Consider the following 20,057-nt stretch of genomic DNA (forward strand, 5'->3'; position numbering starts at 1 on the left):
AATTGAAAGAAAAAGATAAAAAAAGTTGACAAATTCTGGGCAATAACTGGGCAATTTGATCCACAATATTCCATCCAGGAGTGCCCTTGGAATCTGTAGCGTTCGATTGTTCATCAGATGTACCAGTAAAATCACTCTCTTGCTCTGTAACAGCATCAGCCTGACGCTCAAAAGGTACTGATGAAGGTCAGGTCTTTTCAATCCCTGCATCTACAGTATAAAATAAACATTCCTGCTTGATAATAAAGATATTCCATACCAATTTTTTCCTCAGTGGCTTTGTTAGGTGGCCTTTGATTGATTTGACTTCCCAGCACTTCATTGTGAAGATGGTTTAAAACAGTAACCAATCTTGCATCAAAACTCCTTAAATCTCTGAGAATCTTAGTCTCAGCTTCATCGATCCGCGAAACATTCTAGCGTGCCAATCCTTCAATAAGGTACGCCTGAAAATTGATAGCGTTGGCTCCCTGGGATGAACTGATGCAGGTGACGATGAAATGACTCTAATGAAGTACTTCCTCTGGCACAACGGTACTTTGGTAAATCCATCTTTCCCTTCTTGCTTGTACCAATTTGAGTGTACAAAGAAATATTTGGGGGGGTTTTAAATGCATAGTATGTGAAATTTTTGCTCATTATAAATGGTTGCAATTCCATCTTTCAAAAGTGGAACACCCAAACTGTCAGTCAAACCTGTGTAAGCCAAGATAAGATCTTCAATGCTTTTCGTGGTGGCTTCTACTCCTCTGGTCTTCACGAGTAATGGCTTTTTCAACTGCATCATCAGAGGCATAAGGAACACCAGATAACCGAAGCTCCTCTCTTTTGGCTGTCATCAATTGGGTGTAATCGATTTCAACCCATTAAAAAATACAAGCAGAGAGTTAGCCAAGAAAACATTTATAAAGCGGAAGACTCTCTGAAGTACACCCTTCGCCTAACCTTCTCATAAAATGATAGATGTCAAGACGCACTGACATCTCCTCCCATTCTGAAAAAGACGGTGAAAACGTGTTTCATCGTCATTACTACAGCAACCCTGTCAGTGTAAAGCAACTTTGGATGTGGTGTATTAGCATTAGCATATCTCCTCATTAACCCATTGGCCATTTCTTGTAAACCATAATTTGATTCTGTTGATGTAAGGACAGACTGCAAGACACCACCATACTCATTAGACACATTGGTGACCCAAGTAGCTGTTCCTCTTGCTTCTCCCGCCAACTTTTTCAAAATTTTCTTCGTTGAATCAATCTTTAAGATGTCCCCAAACACAGATGTGATTTGTGCCTTTGAAGCATCATCTCTTGACCAAACATCTCGAACATAAGCTGCCATAAACCATTGGGGATGTTGGAACAGTTGTTAACACTGGACATTCTTCAAAACGACAATTCTTTGGTCAGGTGAGGGAAAAAACTAATTTTTACTTTGAATTCCTCACAAGCAGCAAGATAACCCATACTTCTGCACATCCACTCTTTGCTATGCATTTCCAACAAAGTGTTTTAAAGTGCACGCGCACTATTCCCTAAAGTTCTGGACTTTAACAGAGAAATGACGTTTTTGTCAGTTGCATATTGATAAGTTAAAACTGCAGGGAATTGTTCTTGAATGTGTGTTGGTAGTAGCCTGGAAATCCAAGCTCAAAATTTTAGAGAAAATAAGTTTTACCTCAGCCAGACAAAGTTCTAAAATTATAGAGCTTGGTTCACCTAGAAATCAGGTGTACCCCAAATAAATATATGCACATAATGACATGCATAATTTCAAGATGGTATCCCAGCAGTGATAAATCATTTAGAATGGCAGCCGTGACCATAAAATATAGACAGTGTGGTGGAAAGTCTGTTAGACAGAAAGTGCAAAGTGAATTTTGGAGAAAAAAAATTATCAAAACAAACAAAACTTCCAACCCAAAACAGCACTACAAAATTGGCAAACAGTAAAGAAGAATGGAAGCAAAATAAAGGTATACCTTTAGTTCTTTACTTGATGCAACCAAGTCATTAAGAAAATTAAAACAAGATGTCTAAGCAAGTATGAAAAGAAAACAACCAGAACATCTAAAAATTCCCATGTCTTGATCTTCTCACTTCTTCCCTACCATTATTGTTATTCTTATTTGGATGCGTGGTCAAACACCCAAGGGAGATAATTAATTAGGCATTCTATTGTTATTTGCTTTGAAGAAGAATAACCAGGGAGATTTGCAAATCAGCCTTGCTCATCGCCCGCGCAATCCAAATACTTAGGCGGACACTTCGAGTCGGCTTGCATAATTTTTTATATGAGCTCTACCATTCAGATCTCTGATTCGCTTGGACCCTACCAATCGGAATATCCGCACAATCATCCTCAGATCAGAATGCAGACGATCTAGGTAAACCAGACCGTAAACATAAGGAATATCAAAATCAAAAAAACGTTTACAGGCTGGATATCCAGGCTAGTGTTGGTAGCTGATCAATTAATGCTCGAGTTGTTGATAAAAAAGGTCTTCCCACAGATGCATGCTAGGAACTCAGTAGACAGGAGAACCGCCCTGTATTTTTTTATAATCTGAAGTATACAGGACGGGTATGACCTGTGAGGCATAAATCTGCCTCAAATATTTACAGTGGGAGATTCGAATTTAGCGCTGTCCTCACTTACTAAAATAAAAACCAAATTTCGGAAGTTGCGCTTTCTCTAGAAAAGTGTGACCAGTAAAAGAATAACAAAATTTGATTGGCTATGTTTTCAACCGTTATTAGGATCTGAGAAATTCAAACTCTCAGCCCATACCATGCTATCTATTTCGCCATCAGTATATAGAATAAGAAATCATAGCATGAATCTCCAGGCTAGGAACTCAGTTGCTATATTGTAATAGCTTTTGACATCAAGCACTACTCTCAGTCTACTGTGAATCTTCTTCGAGTGAAGGCTTTTGCCACATACACATTTAAAATCAAACTTGTGTTGGGCCCTTGTGAACCATACAAAAAGTCTGCGCATTAAGAATTTGTCTGGGTCCGGTTTCACATCAGTATTACTCTCTTGTGGTGGATGATACCAGAGTTGATTTTGAAATTCTTTATCTCGATTGATAAAAACTGTTTTACCAATCCACTGCTGCTCTGCCTTGCTTAAGTAGCTCAACCAACCTTTAGGGAGTCTGAGAGAGTAATCTATAGGCTGCCTGGGGAGTAAAGGGTCTTGCTTTGTGGGCCATAATACAGAGAAATGATTTTTTAATTGATTTAAAAAAGATTTCAGCCCAAAGTTTGTAGGAAATCCTAATCCCTGCCTCCTTGTTTTTTTTTAGAATTCTCAATAAGATGACCTTTTATAATCCATTCTCTCAAATCAGATGAAAGAGGCAATGATTTTGCTCAAGCCCATTTTATCAAGCTTTATTTTGTTTCGTTTAAAAGGTAACCTATAAAATTCATTACTTTCTTGAAATATTTATTCTACCCTTTATGAACAAATTAAAAAAACTATTTCATTACAAAGAAACGCAAATTAAGGATAGAATTTTACCAAATGATCGTGTCAGTAAAGGTTAGGTAAACAATATAATCAAAAAGCTTGCTGTTTTGTTGTTAGATTCAATATCATTATTTGCTTTTGCCGCTGGTTGACCAACTTTTGTAGGTTTAGTAGGTGCCTTAAAAAATTATTGTGACAAGAATTGTTAGGAGGGTTCAGTTTGTAGGCGTGGGTGCCTTTTTGAGTAAAAGTCACGTGGGTTTGTGGGTATTTCAAACTAAATTATTCTAATGAGGTCTTTCTTGAAATTAATGCAAATTAAGGATTGAATTTTACCAAATGATCGTGTCAGTAAAGGTTAGGTAAACAATGTAATAAAGAAGCTTACTGTTTTGTTGTTAGATTCAATATCATTATTTGCTTTTGTCGCTTAAAAAATGATATTATAATGGGTTCTATTGACATGTCTTCTAAAAAATTGTCCAACATTAAATTGTTTATTATCATATCTTCCACCACGTGGTCCACAAAATTTTCGTACATTTGAAATACATGATCAGCGGCGGATCTGAGGGGGTTCAAATGGTTCAGCTGAACCACCCCAACCCTTTTAGTAAATAAAAAAAACAAAGACCATTTCTTCAAGTGAAATCTAGTTTTCTGATCGGAACTGATTTTTCTTTTTGGTCATATCTCGATATTATTTTACCAGGGGTTGTATGCATGTGGCGTGCGTTTCCGTGGTGCGCGCGACAAACTTAGCTTTTTCCACGCTAAAAAATCTTTAGGTTATGTGTGTACGGCGTAGCTAGCTTTCCCGCGCTGTGAAAAATCTTTGTTATGACTTTTTTTTTTGCGGGATTAATATCTAGCTGTGTTCTGTGCTAGGAAAATCTTTGATTTTGAACCTGGTTCAGAAAATGCATCCAGTGAAATGGCAAATTTGAGGTGGTTCAAGGAAATTTCTCGAAAATACGAGACCGACCGTTTTGAGCGTAAAAGATTTTCCTACAAAAATAACTTTCAGTCGCATGTCGTCGCCGGCAAAATATTAAAATGATTTGAAGGGTAGCCATTCGTACGGCAAACGACCTCACTTCTTTGCAAGCGTTCAATGCAGTGTTTTAAAGAAAGGAATTGAAGTCCTGAAAAGTGGTAATAATCAGGCAATAATTACTTATCTTTTTGGTTCAATTTAATCAGTAAATTTGAGAATCACACAACAATATCAATCAATGTATGATGATTTTGACAAAGACTCTGTGTGATGGAATTTTCATCTGCTTTTGTTTGATGTGGTGAAGAGTGGACAAAAGAAAAAGACTTTCATTCTGAGGAAACATTTTTGTTTTGGTTTATCTTTAGAGGAAAAGCATTCATTCCAACAAAAACAAAACTTAAATCAATTTTGCTTGATAAATGAAGTTTGGAATTTATTTATGGGAAAGGACTTATTTGTGAATATTTCGTGGAAGTTTATCGTGTCTTGAATATAATCACGAATTTACGTTTGGCTCTTCTCCCATCATCGGGCATCGGGAATATCGCGGGGAAAAATCTACCTAGCTACATATGGATCACAAGATTTGCGATTGGCTACGTTTCGAGAGATTCTTCTCCCATCATTGGACATTGATGAATTTCACATTGCTACGTTTCGAGAGATTCTTCTCCCATCATTGGACATTGATGAATTTCACATGGAAAAAAAGCTAGCTAGCTTTATTTTTGAAAACTATTATAGAAAAACAAAACAAAATTTGTTTTATAGAGACTGGAAGAAAGGTTAGGGAACAACATTTTAGCAATTTGATTGAATTTGGTTGAAGAATGAAGTTTCTGGAAAGGTGAACCTTCATGCATGCTTCAAGATAATGTGATGCGAGGAAATATTTTTGGTTTCGTCATGTCATAAGAAAAGAGAGTTCATACCACTTTATACTTGCAAAACAAAACTAAGATTACTTTTACGTGATCATATGAAAATGTGGTGTACTTTTATACAAAAAGAGACATTGGTGACCTCTGAAAAAATTACCCTCTTGTGCTTAATTGTAGGTGCACATTTTGCAATCTTTTGGAAAAAATCACCCAATTAGCATTTTGTAATTTGTGAAATTTTCCTGATAAAGTGCCAAACCTTCATTTTCCTTGTTTTTTTTGCGAAAATCACCCCAAAATCAGTTAATAATGACCCCCCATTTTATGAATTTTCTCTGAGAGTACTGCCCCTGCATCTTCCACCCCCTACAAGTAAGCATATAAGAGTACGATTAAATGCAGAATTTATGAAATGATATATAACAACAATCTCTACCAAAAGAATTACCTTAAGGGAAGAAATTTTCGCGGAAGAAATTTCCGCGGAATTTAATTTCCCGAATTTGGGCGTAATTCGCGAAATTAAATTCCGCGAAACACACCAAAATTGTTAAATCGCGAAATTAAATTCCGCGAAATTCGATTTTTTTTCTTCTTCTTTTATTTTGTTGTTTTTGACCAGGTATTACCAAAAAAGATGGACACAATTGATTTTTAAGCATTATAACGTGTATTTTTTATCAAATATAAACAAATATAAACAACTCCGTGATGCTTAAAAGTTAATCTAAGTTGATAAATTCTTCTCAATCGCGAAATTAAATTCCGTGAAACTTTTAAAATCGGCTCATTCGCGAAATTAAATTCCGTGAAATTTGCCATTTTGAAACTCTGATTCGCGAAATTAAATTCCGCGAAAATTTCTTCTCGCGAAAATTTCTTCCCTTAAGGTATAAACAACACTCCATACAATTGTGAAAGTTGAAAAAGTGCTTTCCTACAGATTGTTGATGATTACTTTTAGTACCTTTAATAATGCTTAAAAACATCAAACTTTTTACTTTGAATGTAAAAAGTATATTTTTATGAGATTATTCATCTAATTTGAGAGCTAGAATTTCTTGAGTCTATTTGCACATAAAACACATTATATCAGTACTCATGGTGTACTCCACTTTTTGGCAATCTTTTATTTTTCCATCTTAAGAATATTGTATTCCCTTGTATGTATTATATAAATAATCTCCTTTATTTTTTAACTTTATCGCTGTTTTCAAAATATTATCCATTTCTGGTTTTATAATGTAAACCTGTGTAAACATACTCAACATGAAAAGTTTTTGCTTGATTATCAGCCAATTAATTCGCTACAAAGAAATTCCATAAAAAATGGTTATAAGAATAAATTATCGAACTTTTTTACTATGTTTTAAATATTCACGAAATGAAACTGAAGTGTGTAAAGTATAAAGTATTTAATATTATAAATTGTCTTATTTTTTCTTCAAACTTTTCTTCAAAACCATTTATTTGCTCTTTTATCTATGGCTTTCTCAAAAACATTTTCTGCAAGAACCATGAATATATAAAAGAATATACACCAAACAAGCAGTTCTGAGCATGCTCTGGGTGTCTGTTTTATCAAAATAAAAGGTTAAACCAAAGAAATATAAGAAATATAATACTAACTATATTTCCGTTTTATGAACGTTTTGTGTGATAAGATGAAAAGAAGAAACTAGTTGTGCGCAATTGCAGTTAGGGAATTTCCCAATGTATATATGAATATCACCACAAACGATTATTACACGTTCAGCCTCTGGCTGTTCAAGCCGGGTCAAAAAAAAATGGCCTACCGCCCTCCCTTCAACGCATGGGACCATTCAAAAAGCGTACGAGGGGGAGGGGGGTCTTTGAGGAGAAGTACGTACGCTCGTAATTTTTCCTAAACTGTCTTTTTTGAGAAAAAAACACAATATTTTCACATCAAAAAATGGTTTTTGCGATTGTTATTTTTCATTTCTCCCTTGGTATTTTTGTTCATCTTATAGATTCTTTTAATTTCTTGAGACTTTGTTATAAATACGACTGGATACCTACATATTCTACTGTTACAAGAGTTACAAGTTTCGACTTTGGTTAGGGGGGTGTACCAAAAAAGCGTACGTACGCTGAAGGGGGGTACACATAAAGCGTACAAGGGGGAGGGGGAGTCAAAAATTTGCCATTTTCGAGCGTACGTTTTTTTGAACGAAACGAAATCGAGGTTTTTAACAACCTGGGAGAGAAAGAAATATATCACCGGAATGAATGCAAGAGATGCCAAGTGTGTTATGGAGGCTCGCCTTAACATGCTGCCCTTCAGCGATAATTTCAAAGGGACGGCCAGTGTGGGAAAGAAATGCGAAAGATGCGAGGAATTTGTTCTAAAGACAGAACATATTTTTGAATGTGAAAAGGGTGCAAATGTTATGAAATTAACGGTGGATGACTTGAAGAACGGAGATGATATTGAAAGACTGAAACTGGTCAGCAAACATATAAAATTTTTTTTAGATTTACAATATAAGTAGGGAAAGGTTATTATTTAAAAAACAAAAAACTAAAAAACAATTATTAGTAGGTAGCGCTAGCCCAATCTCTTTTTACCCTTTTTAGGTTTTAAATTTCTTTCCTTTATTTTTTGGGGTAGCTTCCCTTTTTCAATGTCCATTTTTAGTTCAATGAGCAGGTTTACGGGCCGCGCTACCGAAAGTACTCGCAGAAATTTTATATTTTGTATATAGTTTTTGCCCACCAAGGTGGAGTGGTATGATTATTAAAAAAAAAAAAAAAAAAAAAAAAAAAATGAGGCCAATGTTTGGAGTTCATAGGTAATGGGAACTGGTGCAGACGTGCAGGCGCTCATTAACGTCCCCCAAGTTGAATGGAAAAAAGGGGACACCGCCCAAACAGGGCGGGTACAAAATTTACGCCCAAAACGTTTGTTCCGAAAATTTTTTTTTGAAAAGAGATTTTTGAACCCCCTCAGAAAAATCCCAGATCCGCCTCTGATGATCCAAATCAATATCAATAATGGCAAATGGAAACGTCAAGTCTAGAATGAAATCACCTTGAAAAAATGTGAAGTTAACAGTTTGCTCAACATGATCAAGAAATACAGTCAAATTCATTTTGTTGCTTTTATCTACTTCGTGTTAAGAATGAATGATTTGTTTTCGATTCTTTAGAAATTGAAATTGAAAGAAAAAAGATAAAAAAAGTTGACAAATTCTGGGCAATAACTGGGCAATTTGATCCACAATATTCCATCCAGGAGTGCCTTTGGAATCTGTAGCGTTTGATTGTTCATCAGATGTACCAGTAAAATCACTCTCTTGCTCTGTAACAGCATCAGCCTGACGCTCAAAAGGTACTGATAGAAGGTCAAGGTCTTCTTCAATCCCTGCATCTACAGTATAAAATAACATTCCTGCTTGATAATAAAGATATTCCATACCAATTTTTTCCTCAGTGGCTTTGTTAGGTGGCCTTTGATTGATTTGACTTCCCAGCACTTCATTGTGAAGATGGTTTAAAACAGTAACCAATCTTGCATCAAAACTCCTTAAATCTCTGAGAATCTTAGTCTCAGCTTCATCGATCCGCGAAACATTCTAGCGTGCCAATCCTTCAATAAGGTACGCCTGAAAATTAATAGCGTTGGCTCTTCTCCCTGGGATGAACTGATGCAGGTGACGATGAAATGACTCTAATGAAGAACTTCCTCTGGCACAACGGTACTTTGGTAAATCCATCTTTCCCTTCTTGCTTGTACCAATTTGAGTGTACAAAGAAATATTTGGGGGGTTTTAAAGGCATAGTATGTGAAATTTTTGCTCATTAAAAATGGTTGCAATTTCATCCTTCAAAAGTGGAACACCCAAACTGTCAGTCACACCTGTGTAAGCCAAGATAAGATCTTCAATGCTTTTCGTGGTGGCTTCTACTCCTCTGGTCTTCACGAGTAATGGCTTTTTCAACTGCATCATCAGAGGCGTAAGGAACACCAGATAACCGAAGCTCCTCTCTTTTGGCTGTCATCAATTGGGTGTAATCGATTTCAACCCATTAAAAAATACAAGCAGAGAGTTGGCCAAGAAAACATTTATAAAGCGGAAGACTCTCTGAAGTACACCCTTCGCCTAACCTTCTCATAAAATGATAGATGTCAAGACGCACTGACATCTCCTCCCATTCTGAAAAAAGACGCACTGACATCTCCTCCCATTCTGAAAAAAGACGGTGAAAACGTGTTTCATCGTCATTACTACAGCAACCCTGTCAGTGTAAAGCAACTTTGGATGTGGTATATTAGCATCAGCATATCTCCTCATTAACCCATTGGCCATTTCTTGTAAACCATAATTTGATTCTGTTGATGTAAGGACAGACTGCAAGACACCGCCATACTCATTAGACACATTGGTGACCCAAGTAGCTGTTCCTCTTGCTTCTCCCGCCAACTTTTTCAAAATTTTCTTCGTTGAATCAATCTTTAAGATGTCCCCAAAGGTTTGGTAAACAATATAATCAAGAAGCTTACTGTTTTGTTGTTAGATTCAATATCATTATTTGCTTTTGCCGCTGTTTGACCAACTTTTGTAGGTTTAGTAGGTGCCTTAAAAAATTATTGTGACAAGAATTGTTAGGAGGTTTCAGTTTGTAGGCGTGGGTGCCTTTTGAGTAAAAGTCACGTGGGTTTGTGGGTATTTCAAACTAAATTATTCTAATGAGGTCTTTCTTGAAATTAATGCAAATTAAGGATTGAATTTTACCAAATGATCGTGTCAGTAAAGGTTAGGTAAATAATGTAATAAAGAAGCTTACTGTTTTGTTGTTAGATTCAATATCATTATTTGCTTTTGTCGCTTAAAAAATGATATTATAATGGGTTCTATTGGCATGTCTTATAAAAAATTGTCCAAAATTAAATTGTTTATTATCATATCTTCCACCACGTGGTCCACAAAATTTTCGTACATTTGAAATACATGATCCAAATCAATATCAATAATGGCAAATGGAAACGTCAAGTCTAGAATGAAATCACCTTGAAAAAATGTGAAGTTAACAGTTTGCTCAACATGATCAAGAAATACAGTCAAATTCATTTTGTTGCTTTTATCTACTTCGTGTTAAGAATGAATGATTTGTTTTCGATTCTTTAGAAATTGAAATTGAAAGAAAAAGATAAAAAAAGTTGACAAATTCTGGGCAATAACTGGGCAATTTGATCCACAATATTCCATCCAGGAGTGCCTTTGGAATCTGTAGCGTTTGATTGTTCATCAGATGTACCAGTAAAATCACTCTCTTGCTCTGTAACAGCATCAGCCTGACGCTCAAAAGGTACTGATAGAAGGTCAAGGTCTTCTTCAATCCCTGCATCTACAGTATAAAATAACATTCCTGCTTGATAATAAAGATATTCCATACCAATTTTTTCCTCAGTGGCTTTGTTAGGTGGCCTTTGATTGATTTGACTTCCCAGCACTTCATTGTGAAGATGGTTTAAAACAGTAACCAATCTTGCATCAAAACTCCTTAAATCTCTGAGAATCTTAGTCTCAGCTTCATCGATCCGCGAAACATTCTAGCGTGCCAATCCTTCAATAAGGTACGCCTGAAAATTGATAGCGTTGGCTCTTCTCCCTGGGATGAACTGATGCAGGTGACGATGAAATGACTCTAATGAAGTACTTCCTCTGGCACAACGGTACTTTGGTAAATCCATCTTTCCCTTCTTGCTTGTACCATTTTGTGATAGCGTTGGCTCTTCTCCCTGGGATGAACTGATGCAGGTGACGATGAAATGACTCTAATGAAGTACTTCCTCTGGCACAACGGTACTTTGGTAAATCCATCTTTCCCTTCTTGCTTGTACCAATTTGAGTGTACAAAGAAATATTTGGGGGGTTTTAAAGGCATAGTATGTGAAATTTTTGCTCATTAAAAATGGTTGCAATTTCATCCTTCAAAAGTGGAACACCCAAACTGTCAGTCACACCTGTGTAAGCCAAGATAAGATCTTCAATGCTTTTCGTGGTGGCTTCTACTCCTCTGGTCTTCACGAGTAATGGCTTTTTCAACTGCATCATCAGAGGCGTAAGGAACACCAGATAACCGAAGCTCCTCTCTTTTGGCTGTCATCAATTGGGTGTAATCGATTTCAAACCATTAAAAAATACAAGCAGAGAGTTGGCCAAGAAAACATTTATAAAGCGGAAGACTCTCTGAAGTACACCCTTCGCCTAACCTTCTCATAAAATGATAGATGTCAAGACGCACTGACATCTCCTCCCATTCTGAAAAAAGAGGGTGAAAACGTGTTTCATCGTCATTACTACAGCAACCCTGTCAGTGTAAAGCAACTTTGGATGTGGTATATTAGCATCATCATATCTCCTCATTAACCCATTGGCCATTTCTTGTAAACCATAATTTGATTCTGTTGATGTAAGGACAGACTGCAAGACACCGCCATACTCATTAGACACATTGGTGACCCAAGTAGCTGTTCCTCTTGCTTCTCCCGCCAACTTTTTCAAAATTTTCTTCGTTGAATCAATCTTTAAGATGTCCCCAAAGGTTAGGTAAACAATATAATCAAGAAGCTTACTGTTTTGTTGTTAGATTCAATATCATTATTTGCTTTTGCCGCTGTTTGACCAACTTTTGTAGGTTTTGTAGGTGCCTTAAAAAATTATTGTGACAAGAATTGTTAGGAGGTTTCAGTTTGTAGGCGTGGGTGCCTTTTTGAGTAAAAGTCACGTGGGTTTGTGGGTATTTCAAACTAAATTATTCTAATGAGGTCTTTCTTGAAATTAATGCAAATTAAGGATTGAATTTTACCAAATGATCGTGTCAGTAAAGGTTAGGTAAACAATGTAATAAAGAAGCTTACTGTTTTGTTGTTAGATTCAATATCATTATTTGCTTTTGTGGCTTAAAAAATGATATTATAATGGGTTCTATTGCCATGTCTTCTAAAAAATTGTCCAAAATTAAATTGTTTATTATCATATCTTCCACCACGTGGTCCACAAAATTTTCGTACATTTGAAATACATGATCCAAATCAATATCAATAATGGCAAATGGAAACGTCAAGTCTAGAATGAAATCACCTTGAAAAAATGTGAAGTTAACAGTTTGCTCAACATGATCAAGAAATACAGTCAAATTCATTTTGTTGCTTTTATCTACTTCGTGTTAAGAATGAATGTTTTGTTTTCGATTCTTTAGAAATTGAAATTGAAAGAAAAAGATAAAAAAAGTTGACAAATTCTGGGCAATAACTGGGCAATTTGATCTACAATATTCCATCCAGGAGTGCCTTTGGAATCTGTAGCGTTCGATTGTTCATCAGCTGTACCAGTAAAATCACTCTCTTGCTCTGTAACAGCATCAGCCTGACGCTCAAAAGGTACTGATAGAAGGTCAAGGTCTTCTTCAATCCCTGCATCTACAGTATAAAATAACATTCCTGCTTGATAATAAAGATATTCCATACCAATTTTTTCCTCAGTGGCTTTGTTAGGTGGCCTTTGATTGATTTGACTTCCCAGCACTTCATTGTGAAGATGGTTTAAAACAGTAACCAATCTTGCATCAAAACTCCTTAAATCTCTGAGAATCTTAGTCTCAGCTTCATCGATCCGCGAAACATTCTAGCGTGCCAATCCTTCAATAAGGTACGCCTGAAAATTGATAGCGTTGGCTCTTCTCCCTGGGATGAACTGATGCAGGTGACGATGAAATGACTCTAATGAAGTACTTCCTCTGGCACAACGGTACTTTGGTAAATCCATCTTTCCCTTCTTGCTTGTACCAATTTGAGTGTACAAAGAAATATTTGGGGGGTTTTAAATGCATAGTATGTGAAATTTTTGCTCATTATAAATGGTTGCAATTTCATCCTTCAAAAGTGGAACACCCAAACTGTCAGTCACACCTGTGTAAGCCAAGATAAGATCTTCAATGCTTTTCGTGGTGGCTTCTACTCCTCTGGTCTTCACGAGTAATGGCTTTTTCAACTGCATCATCAGAGGCGTAAGGAACACCAGATAACCGAAGCTCCTCTCTTTTGGATGTCATCAATTGGGTGTAATCGATTTCAACCCATTAAAAAATACAAGCAGAGAGTTGGCCAAGAAAACATTTATAAAGCGGAAGACTCTCTGAAGTACACCCTTCGCCTAACCTTCTCATAAAATGATAGATGTCAAGACGCACTGACATCTCCTCCCATTCTGAAAAAAAAACGGTGAAAACGTGTTTCATCGTCATTACTACAGCAACCCTGTCAGTGTAAAGCAACTTTGGATGTGGTATATTAGCATCAGCATATCTCCTCATTAACCCATTGGTCATTTCTTGTAAACCATAATTTGATTCTGTTGATGTAAGGACAGACTGCAAGACACCCCCATACTCATTAGACACATTGGTGACCCAAGTAGCTGTTCCTCTTGCTTCTCCCGCCAACTTTTTCAAAATTTTCTTCGTTGAATCAATCTTAAGATGTCCCCAAAGGTTAGGTAAACAATATAATCAAGAAGCTTACTGTTTTGTTGTTAGATTCAATATCATTATTTGCTTTTGCCGCTGTTTGACCAACTTTTGTAGGTTTAGTAGGTGCCTTAAAAAATTATTGTGACAAGAATTGTTAGGAGGTTTCAGTTTGTAGGCGTGGGTGCCTTTTTGAGTAAAAGTCACGTGGGTTTGTGGGTATTTCAAACTAAATTATTCTAATGAGGTCTTTCTTGAAATTAATGCAAATTAAGGATTGAATTTTACCAAATGATCGTGTCAGTAAAGGTTAGGTAAATAATGTAATAAAGAAGCTTACTGTTTTGTTGTTAGATTCAATATCATTATTTGCTTTTGTCGCTTAAAAAATGATATTATAATGGGTTCTATTGGCATGTCTTATAAAAAATTGTCCAAAATTAAATTGTTTATTATCATATCTTCCACCACGTGGTCCACAAAATTTTCGTACATTTGAAATACATGATCCAAATCAATATCAATAATGGCAAATGGAAACGTCAAGTCTAGAATGAAATCACCTTGAAAAAATGTGAAGTTAACAGTTTGCTCAACATGATCAAGAAATACAGTCAAATTCATTTTGTTGCTTTTATCTACTTCGTGTTAAGAATGAATGATTTGTTTTCGATTCTTTAGAAATTGAAATTGAAAGAAAAAGATAAAAAAAGTTGACAAATTCTGGGCAATAACTGGGCAATTTGATCCACAATATTCCATCCAGGAGTGCCTTTGGAATCTGTAGCGTTTGATTGTTCATCAGATGTACCAGTAAAATCACTCTCTTGCTCTGTAACAGCATCAGCCTGACGCTCAAAAGGTACTGATAGAAGGTCAAGGTCTTCTTCAATCCCTGCATCTACAGTATAAAATAACATTCCTGCTTGATAATAAAGATATTCCATACCAATTTTTTCCTCAGTGGCTTTGTTAGGTGGCCTTTGATTGATTTGACTTCCCAGCACTTCATTGTGAAGATGGTTTAAAACAGTAACCAATCTTGCATCAAAACTCCTTAAATCTCTGAGAATCTTAGTCTCAGCTTCATCGATCCGCGAAACATTCTAGCGTGCCAATCCTTCAATAAGGTACGCCTGAAAATTGATAGCGTTGGCTCTTCTCCCTGGGATGAACTGATGCAGGTGACGATGAAATGACTCTAATGAAGTACTTCCTCTGGCACAACGGTACTTTGGTAAATCCATCTTTCCCTTCTTGCTTGTACCATTTTGTGATAGCGTTGGCTCTTCTCCCTGGGATGAACTGATGCAGGTGACGATGAAATGACTCTAATGAAGTACTTCCTCTGGCACAACGGTACTTTGGTAAATCCATCTTTCCCTTCTTGCTTGTACCAATTTGAGTGTACAAAGAAATATTTGGGGGGTTTTAAAGGCATAGTATGTGAAATTTTTGCTCATTAAAAATGGTTGCAATTTCATCCTTCAAAAGTGGAACACCCAAACTGTCAGTCACACCTGTGTAAGCCAAGATAAGATCTTCAATGCTTTTCGTGGTGGCTTCTACTCCTCTGGTCTTCACGAGTAATGGCTTTTTCAACTGCATCATCAGAGGCGTAAGGAACACCAGATAACCGAAGCTCCTCTCTTTTGGCTGTCATCAATTGGGTGTAATCGATTTCAAACCATTAAAAAATACAAGCAGAGAGTTGGCCAAGAAAACATTTATAAAGCGGAAGACTCTCTGAAGTACACCCTTCGCCTAACCTTCTCATAAAATGATAGATGTCAAGACGCACTGACATCTCCTCCCATTCTGAAAAAAGAGGGTGAAAACGTGTTTCATCGTCATTACTACAGCAACCCTGTCAGTGTAAAGCAACTTTGGATGTGGTATATTAGCATCATCATATCTCCTCATTAACCCATTGGCCATTTCTTGTAAACCATAATTTGATTCTGTTGATGTAAGGACAGACTGCAAGACACCGCCATACTCATTAGACACATTGGTGACCCAAGTAGCTGTTCCTCTTGCTTCTCCCGCCAACTTTTTCAAAATTTTCTTCGTTGAATCAATCTTTAAGATGTCCCCAAAGGTTAGGTAAACAATATAATCAAGAAGCTTACTGTTTTGTTGTTAGATTCAATATCATTATTTGCTTTTGCCGCTGTTTGACCAACTTTTGTAGGTTTTGTAGGTGCCTTAAAAAATTATTGTGACAAGAATTGTTAGGAGGTTTCAGTTTGTAGGCGTGGGTGCCTTTTTGAGTAAAAGTCACGTGGGTTTGTGGGTATTTCAAACTAAATTATTCTAATGAGGTCTTTCTTGAAATTAATGCAAATTAAGGATTGAATTTTACCAAATGATCGTGTCAGTAAAGGTTAGGTAAACAATGTAATAAAGAAGCTTACTGTTTTGTTGTTAGATTCAATATCATTATTTGCTTTTGTGGCTTAAAAAATGATATTATAATGGGTTCTATTGGCATGTCTTCTAAAAAATTGTCCAAAATTAAATTGTTTATTATCATATCTTCCACCACGTGGTCCACAAAATTTTCGTACATTTGAAATACATGATCCAAATCAATATCAATAATGGCAAATGGAAACGTCAAGTCTAGAATGAAATCACCTTGAAAAAATGTGAAGTTAACAGTTTGCTCAACATGATCAAGAAATACAGTCAAATTCATTTTGTTGCTTTTATCTACTTCGTGTTAAGAATGAATGTTTTGTTTTCGATTCTTTAGAAATTGAAATTGAAAGAAAAAGATAAAAAAAGTTGACAAATTCTGGGCAATAACTGGGCAATTTGATCTACAATATTCCATCCAGGAGTGCCTTTGGAATCTGTAGCGTTCGATTGTTCATCAGCTGTACCAGTAAAATCACTCTCTTGCTCTGTAACAGCATCAGCCTGACGCTCAAAAGGTACTGATAGAAGGTCAAGGTCTTCTTCAATCCCTGCATCTACAGTATAAAATAACATTCCTGCTTGATAATAAAGATATTCCATACCAATTTTTTCCTCAGTGGCTTTGTTAGGTGGCCTTTGATTGATTTGACTTCCCAGCACTTCATTGTGAAGATGGTTTAAAACAGTAACCAATCTTGCATCAAAACTCCTTAAATCTCTGAGAATCTTAGTCTCAGCTTCATCGATCCGCGAAACATTCTAGCGTGCCAATCCTTCAATAAGGTACGCCTGAAAATTGATAGCGTTGGCTCTTCTCCCTGGGATGAACTGATGCAGGTGACGATGAAATGACTCTAATGAAGTACTTCCTCTGGCACAACGGTACTTTGGTAAATCCATCTTTCCCTTCTTGCTTGTACCAATTTGAGTGTACAAAGAAATATTTGGGGGGTTTTAAATGCATAGTATGTGAAATTTTTGCTCATTATAAATGGTTGCAATTTCATCCTTCAAAAGTGGAACACCCAAACTGTCAGTCACACCTGTGTAAGCCAAGATAAGATCTTCAATGCTTTTCGTGGTGGCTTCTACTCCTCTGGTCTTCACGAGTAATGGCTTTTTCAACTGCATCATCAGAGGCGTAAGGAACACCAGATAACCGAAGCTCCTCTCTTTTGGATGTCATCAATTGGGTGTAATCGATTTCAACCCATTAAAAAATACAAGCAGAGAGTTGGCCAAGAAAACATTTATAAAGCGGAAGACTCTCTGAAGTACACCCTTCGCCTAACCTTCTCATAAAATGATAGATGTCAAGACGCACTGACATCTCCTCCCATTCTGAAAAAAAAACGGTGAAAACGTGTTTCATCGTCATTACTACAGCAACCCTGTCAGTGTAAAGCAACTTTGGATGTGGTATATTAGCATCAGCATATCTCCTCATTAACCCATTGGTCATTTCTTGTAAACCATAATTTGATTCTGTTGATGTAAGGACAGACTGCAAGACACCCCCATACTCATTAGACACATTGGTGACCCAAGTAGCTGTTCCTCTTGCTTCTCCCGCCAACTTTTTCAAAATTTTCTTCGTTGAATCAATCTTAAGATGTCCCCAAAGGTTAGGTAAACAATATAATCAAGAAGCTTACTGTTTTGTTGTTAGATTCAATATCATTATTTGCTTTTGCCGCTGTTTGACCAACTTTTGTAGGTTTAGTAGGTGCCTTAAAAAATTATTGTGACAAGAATTGTTAGGAGGTTTCAGTTTGTAGGCGTGGGTGCCTTTTTGAGTAAAAGTCACGTGGGTTTGTGGGTATTTCAAACTAAATTATTCTAATGAGGTCTTTCTTGAAATTAATGCAAATTAAGGATTGAATTTTACCAAATGATCGTGTCAGTAAAGGTTAGGTAAATAATGTAATAAAGAAGCTTACTGTTTTGTTGTTAGATTCAATATCATTATTTGCTTTTGTCGCTTAAAAAATGATATTATAATGGGTTCTATTGGCATGTCTTATAAAAAATTGTCCAAAATTAAATTGTTTATTATCATATCTTCCACCACGTGGTCCACAAAATTTTCGTACATTTGAAATACATGATCCAAATCAATATCAATAATGGCAAATGGAAACGTCAAGTCTAGAATGAAATCACCTTGAAAAAATGTGAAGTTAACAGTTTGCTCAACATGATCAAGAAATACAGTCAAATTCATTTTGTTGCTTTTATCTACTTCGTGTTAAGAATGAATGATTTGTTTTCGATTCTTTAGAAATTGAAATTGAAAGAAAAAGATAAAAAAAGTTGACAAATTCTGGGCAATAACTGGGCAATTTGATCCACAATATTCCATCCAGGAGTGCCTTTGGAATCTGTAGCGTTTGATTGTTCATCAGATGTACCAGTAAAATCACTCTCTTGCTCTGTAACAGCATCAGCCTGACGCTCAAAAGGTACTGATAGAAGGTCAAGGTCTTCTTCAATCCCTGCATCTACAGTATAAAATAACATTCCTGCTTGATAATAAAGATATTCCATACCAATTTTTTCCTCAGTGGCTTTGTTAGGTGGCCTTTGATTGATTTGACTTCCCAGCACTTCATTGTGAAGATGGTTTAAAACAGTAACCAATCTTGCATCAAAACTCCTTAAATCTCTGAGAATCTTAGTCTCAGCTTCATCGATCCGCGAAACATTCTAGCGTGCCAATCCTTCAATAAGGTACGCCTGAAAATTGATAGCGTTGGCTCTTCTCCCTGGGATGAACTGATGCAGGTGACGATGAAATGACTCTAATGAAGTACTTCCTCTGGCACAACGGTACTTTGGTAAATCCATCTTTCCCTTCTTGCTTGTACCATTTTGTGATAGCGTTGGCTCTTCTCCCTGGGATGAACTGATGCAGGTGACGATGAAATGACTCTAATGAAGTACTTCCTCTGGCACAACGGTACTTTGGTAAATCCATCTTTCCCTTCTTGCTTGTACCAATTTGAGTGTACAAAGAAATATTTGGGGGGTTTTAAAGGCATAGTATGTGAAATTTTTGCTCATTAAAAATGGTTGCAATTTCATCCTTCAAAAGTGGAACACCCAAACTGTCAGTCACACCTGTGTAAGCCAAGATAAGATCTTCAATGCTTTTCGTGGTGGCTTCTACTCCTCTGGTCTTCACGAGTAATGGCTTTTTCAACTGCATCATCAGAGGCGTAAGGAACACCAGATAACCGAAGCTCCTCTCTTTTGGCTGTCATCAATTGGGTGTAATCGATTTCAAACCATTAAAAAATACAAGCAGAGAGTTGGCCAAGAAAACATTTATAAAGCGGAAGACTCTCTGAAGTACACCCTTCGCCTAACCTTCTCATAAAATGATAGATGTCAAGACGCACTGACATCTCCTCCCATTCTGAAAAAAGAGGGTGAAAACGTGTTTCATCGTCATTACTACAGCAACCCTGTCAGTGTAAAGCAACTTTGGATGTGGTATATTAGCATCATCATATCTCCTCATTAACCCATTGGCCATTTCTTGTAAACCATAATTTGATTCTGTTGATGTAAGGACAGACTGCAAGACACCGCCATACTCATTAGACACATTGGTGACCCAAGTAGCTGTTCCTCTTGCTTCTCCCGCCAACTTTTTCAAAATTTTCTTCGTTGAATCAATCTTTAAGATGTCCCCAAAGGTTAGGTAAACAATATAATCAAGAAGCTTACTGTTTTGTTGTTAGATTCAATATCATTATTTGCTTTTGCCGCTGTTT

The sequence above is a fragment of the Clytia hemisphaerica genome, unplaced genomic scaffold (assembly GCF_902728285.1).
Source record: "Clytia hemisphaerica strain Z4C2 unplaced genomic scaffold, Clytia hemisphaerica genome assembly, whole genome shotgun sequence".
In the NCBI taxonomy this organism is placed as follows: Eukaryota; Metazoa; Cnidaria; class Hydrozoa; order Leptothecata; family Clytiidae; genus Clytia; species Clytia hemisphaerica.